The sequence below is a fragment of the Parus major genome, chromosome 9 (genome assembly GCF_001522545.3).
Source record: "Parus major isolate Abel chromosome 9, Parus_major1.1, whole genome shotgun sequence".
Classification (NCBI taxonomy): domain Eukaryota; kingdom Metazoa; phylum Chordata; class Aves; order Passeriformes; family Paridae; genus Parus; species Parus major.
Genome location: NC_031778.1, coordinates 24,105,619 through 24,118,619, shown reverse-complemented (window position 1 = coordinate 24,118,619; position 13,001 = coordinate 24,105,619). Strand labels below are relative to the sequence as shown.

Sequence of the window (13,001 nt, the reverse complement as noted above, 5' to 3'; positions counted from 1 at the left end):
CTTCGGTAGCCCCCGGGATTCCGGCTGAGAACCGGCCGAGATCTTCGCTAATTCCAGGCAGGGTGGGGATGCCTGCAGTGCCCTGCACAAACCGAGCTCTTGCAGATGTGCTTGGATAAGAAATGAATTAGAATGTCACGGCAATAAAAATTAGGAGTGGGATGAGTGAAAGGAAAAGGAAGTTAAAGGGATCAAGTGGGCATTAATGCAGGAATGTTCACAAGCACCTGAAGGGAGCCCGAGGGGTCTGAGGGGGCAGATCCTGGCTCTGGTGCCTGTGGTTGGCACCCAGGGGCTCAAACTGCACCCTAAAAACAAAGTGCTGGGGAATAACTTTTGGGAAAAGTAACTTTCTAAAGATGCTGATCCACACAAACCCTGATCCTCCAGCAAAACCCTTGTGTCCAAAAAACTCAGGGAAGCTTGTAGAAGTATTTCTTAGAGCTGGCTCACCTTGCATTGGAGATGAGCTGGGGCTGGCAGAGGTAAAACCAAGGGCAGCTGCAGCAGAGATCACAGGTACAGCCCTGGAGCTGCACTGCAGGGAGGAAATGATGGTCCCTACGAGGAGCAGCCTCGGGACAGGGCAGGGACAGCCCTGGGACACCTCAGCTGCCCTCCCTTGAGTGTCCAGGGCTGCAGAGAGCTGGGCTGGACCCCCCTGCACCCCCTTTGGGATCAGCACTGGGAGAACAGGACCCCCATCCTTGGGCAGGACCCTGCCCAGGCCACCCAGGGCCACCCACGCCCTGATGTGACAGTGACACAAGAGGAATAACGGGGTAATCCCACTGCTCCTGCCAAACTCCCCTCTGTGACATTGAATTATGAGCTTTTCAAATATATTCTGGGGTTGGGATCAGTCTTTCTTTATCTGCTTTGAAAGATTTAAGGATTAGTTGAGTTCATGATACATCCATCACTTGATTATTTAACTTATTTTTCAAATGTATTTGGGGCTGAAATGGGGTGAGTTTTTAAAATAGAAGAGTCTCAGACATCTGCCTCAGTGTCATGAACCAGACCTTGGCAGGATTGTTTACTGTGGCCAGAAAAGGTCACTGTGGCCCTTCTGGGTGCTGCAGGGATCAAGACCATAAAATCCATCCCTGGACTGTTCAAGGCCAGGTTGGACAGGCTTGGGCAACCTGGGGTGGTGGAAGGTGTCCCTTCCCATGGCAGGGGACTTTGGAATAAGATGGTTTTTGATGTCCTTTCCAACCCAAACCATTCTGTGAGTCTGTGAACCAGAACCTCTCTCTGTTTGCTGTTCAGCAGTGTGAAATCAGTGTTAACATCATCATTTAATTCACGTGGATTGTCACAGCCCAGGAGGCTGCAGATGCCAGGGAAGATCCCAGAGCAGGTAACCCCAGCCATGAGAGCTGTGACAAAACAAGAAACGCCTGCAGAGCTCATCCAGCCAGCCCAGGGCCTGAAATAGACCCTGTGAGAGTATTTGGTTTATGTTTATTGGCCTTGGATTGAGTCCCAAGCAAATATTTCTCATTATCTAAATATAAGGCCTGGGAAATGGGGTCAGCTCTCTATTCCCACCCGCAGCCCTCATCCCCCAGAGTGCCAGACCAGGGGCAAAACCAGATCACTGATCTCAGCCAAAATCCATCCTGGGCATGGAGCAAAAGGGACAGGTTGTAGGGACACAGAGAATGTCTGGGAGAGGAGCCCCAGCCCCTTGGAGTGAAGCTGAATGTGTGTGACCTGTTCTCTTGAAACTCAGCTGGGTCTTTCTCTTCCAGTCACAGAATCGTGGATGGTCTGGGTTGGAAGGGTGAAAGTCCATCCCATCCCACCCCTGCCACGGGCAGGGACACCTTCCACTGGAACAGTGCTCCAAGCCCTGTCCAGCCTGGCCTGGAGCCTTTCCAGGACAGGGAAAATCAAACTGAATTTTCCAGCTCAGGTCCCGAACCCTGAGACCCTCACCCTCCTGATGGAGCACATGGAGTGAGAGCACAGAAACCTGGCTGGCTTCAGGATGGGAAATAGGTGAATTTTGGGTTTGAAAGGGTGTCCAGGGGAAGGGGAGCTGGAACAGCCTGAGACTGGGATGGTGGGTGGAGAGACATTGGTGGGCTTAGTCCAGCAATTGTGCTTTGAGGGGTTCCCTTTAAAAGGATGACATCCTGTATGGAAAGCCTACAAGTTCTCTCTGCTTCTAAGAAAAGCAAATTTTCTTTGAAACATTTTGCTTTCCCAAGAGGTTGATCTTTGCCTGTGGCTGGTCTGAGCTTAAAATTGAAATAAGACCCCGTGACTGGTATTTTTCTGGCTCCAGCACCTTGTGTCCCAGCTGGGAGGGGAAATTTGGGGACAATGTCCAGGGACCAGGAGAAATGGCAAAGGGCTTTGTGTCACCATGCTGCTGGGCCAGCTGGGCACCCTCAGAGCAAACTGGGGTTAGAGAAGGGGAACTGAGCCCCCAGTGCTGGGGGATGAAATGGAAGAGTGTCCCAAGGCATCCCAGGAGTGGAGCTGTGGCAGGAGTGAACCCAGGCTGGCAGGAGCACTGCTGTCCCTGAGAGAGATCCTCTCACCCACTGGGGCTGGAAACTCCCCACCCTTTGATGAGAAATCCCTCTGCTCCTTCTGAAGGTCCTAATCCCACACTGCAGCTATGTTGGAAAAGGTTGGTGTCCTTTTCAGGACAGGAAAATCCCCATTTATCTTGTTTGTCTCTAATTCTGCACTTGCCTTGCTGTTGGTCCATGCAGACAGGATTTAGAGCTCGTGTCCTCACTGAGGAGCACAGGGGTGGGCTCACAGTGCTCCCAGGAAGGGCTGAGCCCTGTTTGAAGTGTCTGCACAGATTGTTCTGCACAAGCCCTGGTCCATGGACACATCCTGGCCCTGATGAGCCCAAAGGCAGTGCCCAAAAGCTGACAGCAATGTTCATCTCTGTGTTCTGCTGCACCAGAACGTGCCCAGCCTGGGGGAGAAACCTGCCAAGAGCTTGGGGAGAAAATTTCTGTAGGATATGGATGGAGAGGGAGTTTCAAAGCCATAGAAAAATGTAATTAATGAGAGGCTGTGGGACTGGGCTGTGGCTGCAGGAGCTCCCTGCACACACCTTCAGCCACCTCTGTTCCTTGGCTCGGTGAGTGGAGCATCCCTCGCTCAGCAGAGCCATCACTCACGGGGAAATAAAGCATGTGCTTCATTTCTGGTGAAGCTGATGGATTCGAGCCTCTGCTCCATTTTAAGTGTGTACATTTTTCACAGCTGACAGAAGCAGCTGTAACTTACTGCACTTCCCACGTTTCCAGAGATTTATCCTGTGGGAGAGGGGCTGGGCAGAGGGCTCTGCTGAGGGCAGGGATGCTCCTGCACTCCCCACCTGCTGCTTCCAAAGGGGATTTTCTCTTCCAGAGGTTCAGGGACTCTTCTATCTGACTTTGAGCTTGGACATTTTCTCTTTCTTCCTCTGCCTCCAGGATGTTTCTTCAGCTCTCCGTGGGTCCAGAACAGCCAGCACAGTAGAACCTCCTTTTTTATTAAGATTTATTCAATTACTCGTGAGAAGTAATGAATTGTGAAAAGAAACACTTACTAAACACTTGTAAGCTGGTTCATTTACAGGCTGATCGGTTCTTTTCCCTTTCATTGCTTCAGCCAGTGCAGCACAGTTCAGCTGCTGCAGAACACCCCAAAGAGCAGCAGAGCGTGAGCCTGGCTCCTTCCTGATGACAGCAGACTTTCTCTCAGATGAAACACCATTTACAAAGCAAATTTGGTGTTCTCCAGGGAGGTGTTCATGGCACAGCTCCTTTCCTGCACACTTTGCTGGGCTCTGGCTGTGAAAGCTCCCAGAGTTCTGCTCCATCCTGATCCAGCAGGGTCTGGGAGCTCGGGCAGCTGCGCTCCGAGGGCCTGGGGGGGAAATCTTATAGGAGTAGATGTGTCTGCAAGAGCACCCAGGCAGCTCTTGCAAAACATGCTGCTGCCAAATGTTGGGGTGGAAAGTATTTATGGAGGTCACGGAGACCCGAGGCGCTGCTGGATTAACCCACGCTGCAGCTGGGCTGTGTGGATGCTAAATTCTGACAGTGCCTGTACAGATTACAGGCTGCACAGCTTCTCAGGCTGGGCCTGAGAAAGTAGTCTGGGAAAGACATAAGAAAGAATTAAAACAATCCTCAGGGACACAAAACAACCTTGCAGGTGTTGTTATGTGTTCCTTGTTTTCCTTGCAGGAGAAAGTCAGGGGGGTGGTGTACCCCACTGACCAATGATGGTAATGTAGCAGTTTACTAACCAATAAGAGTTTCCTTTCTGTACTTTCCACGTATCTGTCTATAAAGCAGGCCTGCAAGCAATAAACTAAAGGATCCTCTTGTTCTGACTCCCTGAGAGTCTGTGTCGTTCCTTCCAGCCGTTCCCAATCGGAACGACAGGGCTGGGCTCTGCATTCCTCTTTTATCTGTTTTATGTTAGCTGAGGTTCTGTTCCAGGAGGGACAATTCCTCCCAGAGCACAGAACTCCCTGGCAAAGCCACCTCACTCGGCTTGGGGTGTCCTGCAGAACCCCCTGAGCTCCTGCAGCCCACACAGAGAGCCCTGTCCTCTTCCTGCTGCTTCTCTTGGGTGAGCAACGAAATAAAACCTGGGAATTGTGAAACTTCCATGCAGAGATTGGCCAGCAGGCAGCCCTTTGTAGGATGCTCCTTTTCCTTCCTCCTTTTCCCTTTCTCCTTCCCCATTTTCCCTCTTTTCCCTTCTCCCTGTCCTGGTTGAGATGGGAACTGTGAGGAGCTGACACCCAAACCTTTGGCCATTTCCAGTGGATTCAGCAGCCTGGACAAGCAGAGGGGTCTGAGGGATGGGATTGTCCCTGCCCCAGGCGATTAAACAGGCTTTTGGCTTAGGGAAAAGATGATGGACAGGGATTACAGATGTGTTTAAATCAGGAGCAGCCTGTAGCCAGTCACTCACCGTCTCCCACATGGCAGGAGCTGGGGCAGGGGGGAGCAAAGGACGTTTTGTACAATGGGTTTGAGCTCAGGAATCCCTTTCCCAGGCCCTTGTAGTGGAACTGGGGAGCTCCCTGACACGGTGTGTGGGTGCTGGAAGCTCCAGCAGGTTGAAGATGTTGTCAGGGATCAGCCAGGCCCATCCAAGGTGTTGAACACCAAGGGGGGATTTCACCTCAAGCAAGAAGAGCTCCCCTTACACCCCTGCAGAGCCACCCCAGAAAAAGGGAATTTGGGAATGATCCCTTTGCCATGGCTGCTCTTCCAGACTTCCTCAGTGAGGCCCATTTTGTGCATTGAAGCTTTAAAATACCTAATCTTTAAATGGCAAAATATAGGAAGGCTCTTGATGGGGTCCTGTAATCCTGCTCTGTAATCCTGTCCTCATCTGCTCTGTCCTGAGTGCTGCTGCATTATATTTATTGGGATATATCTTACAGCCTTAATGTTTTCCCTATTTCCTGTGCAGATTGATCCACAGAGCTGTGTCCTTTTGTTAATAGTCAGTGTCAGGCGTCCTAAGTGGTTTTTTAGCCTTTTTTAGTCTGTGCAAACTCCACAGCAGTTCCCTGGTGCAGCGGTGCCAGGACACTTCCCCATGTCTGGCCTTTTTCCCGATGTTCTTTGGGTTTTGTGTGATTTTTGCAGGTTCCTCTCCCTGCCCATGGATGAGCTTTAAGGTCCCTCCCAAGCCAAACCATTCCACGGTGATTCCCTAAAACCCTCACAGAGCTCAGCCAGGCTCAGTGTGCTGCTGCTTCCAGGGTAATTCCCACCTTTCTGTGGGAAGTTCCCGTGCTGTGGGTGCTCGGTTTTGTGGGGAAAACAAAGCAGATTTTCCCCTCCCCATGGGTAAATGCCAGCCCACCCCGGCTGCTCCGGCCCCTGCCCAGCAGGAATTTGCACTTTTGCTGCTTTTCCCCCACAGCTGCTGCTCCTGTGGCAGAGTTTGGGATATTCCTGGCTGGATTTATAGACAGCTTTGGAGGCTGCAGTCTGGGATGAAACTCAGCCCACGTGCTCCCGGTTAAAAGAGGTTTTATCCGGAGTCTTTGGGCTGACTTTGGGATCTGCTGAGAAAGGGATGCTGCCGGATGCTGCACCGACACGAGATGCTGAGCAGGGAGCGAATTTGGGAGCAAAACCTCCTCCCGTGGCCTGCAGGTTTATTTCAAGGCTGCCTCCTTTAGGCACGGAGATAAATGCAGGTTCTGGCAGGGCTCGGGGCCAGGGCAGAGCGGCTCCCGTGTCCCCAGGCTCGGGTACAGCTCGGTGGGGCTGCCCTCTGACACATCTGTGAACCACAACTCGGTTTTTTACAGCCCAGGCCAGTGAAAACACTCAGCTGAGATGTTTGTAGGGCTCTGTGTTGGGCACCTCTCTGTTTGTGCCTCTGCCCAGGTGTGGAGGGGCTGTGGGCAGCTGGGGAGGGGGAGGCTGGATGAAAGGCAGCTCTTCCATGGATAAACCCCCTGTGACTGCCTGATAAGCCTTTTCTTCCTTGTTTTCAGTGCATTTCCACAGTTTCTGGCTTCACCCCTGTGCCAGAAGAGCTCCAGAAGCCAGCACGGTGTTTCCATCATCCCAAGGGCACCGCTGCTGCTTTTTCCAGAGGTTTTTGTGGAGAGCTCAGGGATCCTTGGAGAGTCCAGGGGGGCTGAGGCTGTTGGGGAGCTGCTCCCCATGGTCCAGCTGCTGCTGGGCTGAGGGTTCCAGCCCACCCCAGCTGGGGAGATGAATCCTCACTGCAGAAAAAGACACAATCTGTAGATTGCAGGAGTAATTATTCATTTCCCCCGAGGGCCTAATGAGCGGTTATGCATTTGGCAGTAAGTAATGATCCTCTTGCAAATCTTTTTGTTAATTAAATGGGCTCCTTTCCAGTGCAAAAGTGGTTGTTCAATGTTTGGGATGTGCCCAGAGATCAGGGACTACTTGCCCGGCCAGCACTGGCCTGGGAAATGCAGAAATCCTTGGCTTGGAAGTGCTTGGCAGTGGCTGGAGGTCACCTGAAGACCTGACAGTGCCTTGCACTTGATTTTCTAAAATGCCATTGTCCCTGGATCCCTGGCAGTGTCCCAGGCCAGGCTGGACAGGGCTGGGAGCCCCTGGGACAGAGGGAGGTGTCCCTGCCATGGCAGGGGGACACTGCAGGGGCTTTAAGGTCCCTTCCAGCCCAAACCATTCCATGACACAGTGTTCTTGCCTCGTGGGCCAAAGCAAAAGTTGTTAAAAGCCTTTGCAGAGAATTGTGGAAGTGAAAAGAGCGGAGGAAAATTGGGGAGCTAAAGAGTGACAGCAGAGCTGCTCCTGCCTGGCAGCAGAGCGCTGTGCCTGCACCTGCTCAGGTGAAAAGCAGATTCCAGAGGTCCCAAAATGCTGATTTTTCACCAGCAGAGTGGGCTGGTAACTGAGAGGCAGAGGAGGTGCTGACACAGAGGGTTTTGCAGATCCCTCCCCCGGAGAGGAGCCTGGCAGTGGGAAAAGGATCCATTAAAATGAGTGGGGCTGAGGATGGTTCCCTGGAAATCTGCTGGATCCTGGGTGATGTGCTGATCCTCCTCTGTGATTAATTCCAGCAGGTGCCTCATTCCTTTGGGCTGATGGTCAGGGTGAAGGGTTTTCCCTCAGGAGCAGGGTCTGTGTGCCAGCTCTGCTGGGAGCAGCTGATGGGATTTGTACCCTGTGTCACTCACGTTAATAATCAGAAATGCTGCTGCAGCTGAAAGAGAGGCTCTCAGGAGGAGACTTACAATTCTTCTTTGAAAAATGCTATTTGGGAAGGTGATATTTTTAATAGTGCTTATTATGCAGTGGTGACTTATATAAGGTAATGACTGCTGGAGACACTTGGCTTTCGCTGAGCTGCTCACAGAGGGGCCAAGTCCCTCCATCGGCTGTAGGAGGTGACAACTGAGGCTTCCCAGGAGAGGGGGAAGCTTTCTGAAGGGGTTTTCATTGGGAAAGAGCTTCCCAACCAGCAGAGTCTGCTGGAGCTCGTGTGAGCCTCTGCCAGTTCATGTCAAAGAATCAGGAGTTCCTGCTCTGTCTCTGCTCCCTGTGTGCTCCAGCGTGTCCCAGAGCAGGGCAGCTCGGAGCTGTGAGTTTGCTGCCCACATCCTGCCCCAGCACCTCAGCAGAGCTCCTCCACACAAGTTCATTTAGAGCTCTAAGCTGTTACAAGTAATGCTCGGGTGAGATTTGACGCGTGTGGATAACACAGCAATGCTCATAATTGCCTAAAATCTACTATTCAACAAGCACAGCCAAGCTGGGAGAACACAGCTTGGGCTGAGCTTTATTTGGAATACATTTATCCACCAGGTGATGCGGAGCACACGGGGAAAATCTGCATTTTGTGTGTGCAGGGTGTAGAACACGAGTATGGCAGAAGGGAGAATCATTCCTTGGCACAAGAGCCCCGAGGGTGCTGCTGCTGCTGCTGGGGATGCTCCTCTGCTCTGGGATGGAGGCTCAGTGACTGCACACCATGTCAGGGGCTCCCAGGGGGAATAAAACAGAAAACCCTCTTGTACTGGGCGGTGGAGCTTCGTGCAGCTCAAAGTGTTTTAATCATATTTAATCACAGAGTGGCTTGGGCTGGAAAGGACCTTAAAGACCGTTAAGTGCTCAGTGTAGCACGGTACATTAATTTAATGGTGACTTCTGGAGCCCCTCATGTGAGGCTCTGGCTTGCAGTCAGCTGAGAAATGGAATAGATAGCATGGAAAAATTAAATTACCTGCTTTGGAGCAGGGATCCAGCAGCTAATGGGCAACAGGCACCGTGGGGGGGTGTTCTCTCCACGGGGATGAGTGGCCAGTTAATTGGATTGGGAGCCTGATGAGCTCCGGGCTGGGTCCCAGCGTGGATTCTTTCCTGTTGTGTCACAGATGATTTATTTCATGTTGCCCTCGGGGCTCCCTTGGGGCTGGGGGTGCTCCCACACCCAGGTGGGGCTTGGACACCCAGGGGTTGGGGACTGGATGGGAGTTAGTCCAGGAATTTGGAGCAGCACAGGATCCCGGTCTGGTTTGGGATGGGAGGGACCTCTGAGCCCCTCCAGGGACACTTCCCAGTGTCCCAGGCTGCTCCAAACCCCAGTGTCCAGCCTGGCCTGGGATGTTTCCAGGGATCCAGGGCAGCCCCAGCTGCTGTGGTTTGGATTTATCCCAGCCCAGCCCTGTGCTGGCAGAGCAGTGGCTCGGAGCTGTCTCACTCCCAGCTTTGGTCCATTCCAGGTGATGGAGCCCTCGGAGCTGCTGCTGGTCCTGGGGGATGGCACAACTCATGTGGCATCAGAGGAACCCCGGGCTGGAGCCACTGCCCCCAGCCTGGCTCAAAACCTGCCAGAACGACGCCTTTTAACTAAAAACCATTTCATGGCAATTTTGATCAGTTTTCCTCAAGTGCAATTACAAATGCAAATGGAGTTTTTGATGTGAAACCAGCGGAAATGTGATGGCTGTGGGCTCGATAAGCGCCGAGCTTTTGTTCTGTGGCTCATTTCCTCGCGCAGCTTCCAGCAGCGTTATCAGAAAGAGCCATTCCTGGCTCCAGCTGCACCCCAAAGAGATACAACTCCCCAGCAGGTCTGGAGCTGCTGCTGCCCATGGGACACCTCCTCTGAGGGGCTGCAGAGGCTCGTCCTGGCTCTAAATTGGGATTAATCCCAGGGAAACCCTGCTGGGAGCGGCATCCCCAGCCCAGCTCATCTCACCCGTGTCCGGATCAGCCCAGTTTCAGGAGATGTGAGGAGCTGCCACAATCCCCGGGAAGGATCCCAGCAGGAAAGCTGTTCCCCAGCAGGAAAGCTGTTCCCCAGCAGCTCTGGGCACAGAACACGGGCTGGGCTTGTCCTCACAGCTCTTACACCCAGTAAAATGTCACTGGGACATGAGGAGGGAGCGCCCTGAGGCAGAGTTACGGTGGGAGGCTGGAAATCTGGGATTTGGGATCCTGCTTGGGTCCTGGACAGAGGCTGCTGCCTGCAGTTTGGGGTTTGGGGAGTGTGGCTCTGGGGCTGTGGACAGCTCTGGGCTGGTGGATAAGGAAAGGCTTTTTTTGGGTGGGAAAGCTGGGAGGGTTCAGGCTCTGGAGAAGGATCCTGCCTCATGGCACTGCCAGCAGCATTTCCTGAGGTCTGCTCCATCCAAGGGCATTGCAGGCAAAGGCTCACTGAGCACCTGAGTGTCCAACATGGTTAAACCTCTCTTTGGGAAGGCTGAAACCAGATTTTTGATGTGTTTCCAGCCTGGAAGCACTGACTGTTCCGTCCTGCTGTATCTCCCCAGGCCTGGGGCTGCTCTGGCACGGGGAGGGCAGGACCCTCAGCACTGGGAGCAGAGGAAATGCTTCTGGCATTGATCACAGAATCCCAGACTGGTCTGGGTTGGAAGAGACCTTATTGTCCATCTCATTCCACCCCTGCCATGGCAGGGACACCTTCCACTGTCCCAGCCTGCTCCAAGCCCTGTCCAGCCTGGCCTTGGGCACTTCCAGGGATGGAGCAGCCACCATCTCCATCATGGGCACTGCTGCAGGTTCGCTGCAAAATTCAGTTGTTGTTTTCTCTTGGCATGGAAGAATTCCAGATAAAGAGCTTAGACAGGCTGGGTTGGCATCATTACCTGGATTGCTGGAATCACAGGCTGCTGTGGCTGGAGGGGGCCTTAAAGACCACCCAGTCCCCAGGCCCTGCCATGGCAGGGAGGGTAAATAGCCTCTGGCTGCAGCCACGAGAAGCACAATCTCCAGCCAGACTTGGCATCGTATTTCAAAGGAGCTCCGCTCTGAGGTGGAATTTAAAAAAGGAAGGAGCAATCAGCGTGCTCAGCTCCGGCCGTGCTGGGCCAGGGCTGCAGCAGCTCACGAGGTTTCACACAGCCCAGACTGCAGGACCTTGATTCATGTTCATATTTCGGGCTGCAGAAGCATCTTTCCTCCTGTGGCTGCAGCCAGAGCCGTGCTGCAGCCTGTCCCTGGAGCAGGGTCCCTGCAGGAGCTCCGGGAAGGGCTCCTCCCTCACCCCCTGCCCTGTGCCTGCCCCACGGCCCCTTCCAGCCTGCACAGGGGTCCCACCGGGGCTGCACGGAGCGTTTTGGGCTTTGGATGGTTGTTTTTGGTTTGTGTGTGTGTCCTCCTGTCCCTGCAGGGCTCGGGGCAGCTCTGGGGCCAGGGATGTGTTCGTGTAGAGGCAGCTCCCGCTGCCCTGGCTCTGGTGGCTTTTGGTTTGTCCCCCGGGGTGGCTGCAGTGGCTCCAGGGCTGGGGGGTCACAGGCTGGTCACAAGCAGCTGAGTTAAAGCTCATTTGCCTGATGAGGGAGTTGTTTAATGAGCGGTTGTTGTCTCGCTCAGGGGAAAGGCACTGGGCATCTTGTCACCGTGGTTTGGTGGCACTGAGGTGTCACAGGGAGCCCGGGCTCGTGGCTGTCCTCTGCCAGGGCTGTCACGTACCTCCTGTTCTATAAGCTCAGGATTTGCATCATACAGAATTATGTTACTCCAACATTTTACTCTAGAAGTGATTATCTTGCTCGGGGAAATGAAATAAATCCCATATTTAAATACATATTCTGTGGAGAGACTGTAACCCCTCCAAAGCTAAGCAGCTTGAGGTAAGATGCTCTGTGGGATGTGCCAGTGCAGAAGGTGACTGTCCCTTTCTGTCCCCTGCCCTGGGCCTCCCCTGGTGCCTCAGGGCAGCCCTGGTGATGGGGGTGGTGATCAGGACCTGGTGACAGTGACCTGGGCTCATCCCCAGGACCAGCTCTCTGTGTTTGGCAGATCTGGCCGCAGTGGGGGCTCTCCAGAGATGTCCAGGACAGGTAAAACACACCTGGGAATGCCCGAGCCCAGCGAGGGGACGTGAGGCTGTCACAGAGGGGAATATTTCCAGGTTTTTCTAGTGTTTTCCAGGTCCTGCCCTGGGCTCCCAGCAATGCTCCAGCTGCATCCCCCAGTCCCAAGGAGACCCTGAGGATGTCCTGGGTGTGAGGGGCACCTTGGGGTCAGTGACCCCATGGCTTGTGCCCCCCGATGTCCCCTCTGCTGGGTTTGCTGGTGGTCTGCACTACCCCTGATGAGGGGTCTGGGAACTCTCCCGGGGTCCTGCTCCCCAGTAATCCCTGCCTGAGGGTGATCCAAGGAGACCACTCACAGATGGGAGTCTGTGGGTCTGCTGTGTGATTAACTGTTAATCCTCTTTGGGAAAATACCACTGGGGAACTGTTTTTGTTGGGATTTAATGCTTTCCATCCTCAAAGGGATGTGCTGGGTACCTGTTCATGGTCCACCAGGACAGGAGCTGCGGCAGAAGCTCGTCCCCTGTCCCAGGGTGCTGGGTGGCCTTGGCTGCCCCCCAGCCGCTCTCACATCCCCGGCAGGATGGAGGGGGGACAGACCGTGGTGTGCCGCAGGGCAGGGCTCAAAGCTCTGTCACCCTGAGCTCAGACCGGGCTGGGATCCCCCCCAGCACCCCCATCCCATCCCCATCCATCCCCAGCTCATTCTGCCACCGCTGCCGCCCCACCCCGGGGTGCCTCGGGCCGGTCACTGCAGGGGGGTCCAGCCTGGGAGCTGCTCTCGCCCCAAGGGCCGGCTCTGGGGCCGGGCAGGGAGCGGGGAGGGGGCACCGGCAGCTCCGGAGGTGCCCCAGACCCCCACAGCCAGGGCAGGTGTAGGACAGGGGTCTGGGGAGCCCCTCTGGACCATTTCCCGTGGCCTGTGCCAGGTGGGAAAGGGACCAAGGGTGACCCTTCCACCCACGGGCACCCTCTGCTGTGGGGCTGCACCCAGGGCCACCCACTGCCCTCCCCAGGGCCACTCTGCTGGTGACAGTGAAGGACGGGGGTCCTGGGGGGGCCTCCAAAGCTGGTCACCCTCCCAGCCCCACCTGGGCAGCTCCTCAACCCGGGGGTCCCCGCGGTGCCCCAAGCCAGCGCCCCAGGACAGGCGGCACAGGGCAGGGCCGGGCTCCGGGCACAGCCGGGTGTGGGGATGGGGATGGGA

The 13,001-nt window shown here is 54.5% G+C and overlaps 1 protein-coding gene across 1 annotated transcript in view; it reads left to right on the top strand.

Annotated features, from left to right (window-relative positions):
* KCNAB1 (potassium voltage-gated channel subfamily A member regulatory beta subunit 1) overlaps nucleotides 1-13,001 on the top strand; it is a 57,303-nt gene that overhangs the window by 1,559 nt on the left and 42,743 nt on the right. The gene's annotated exons all lie outside the window — the stretch shown is intronic.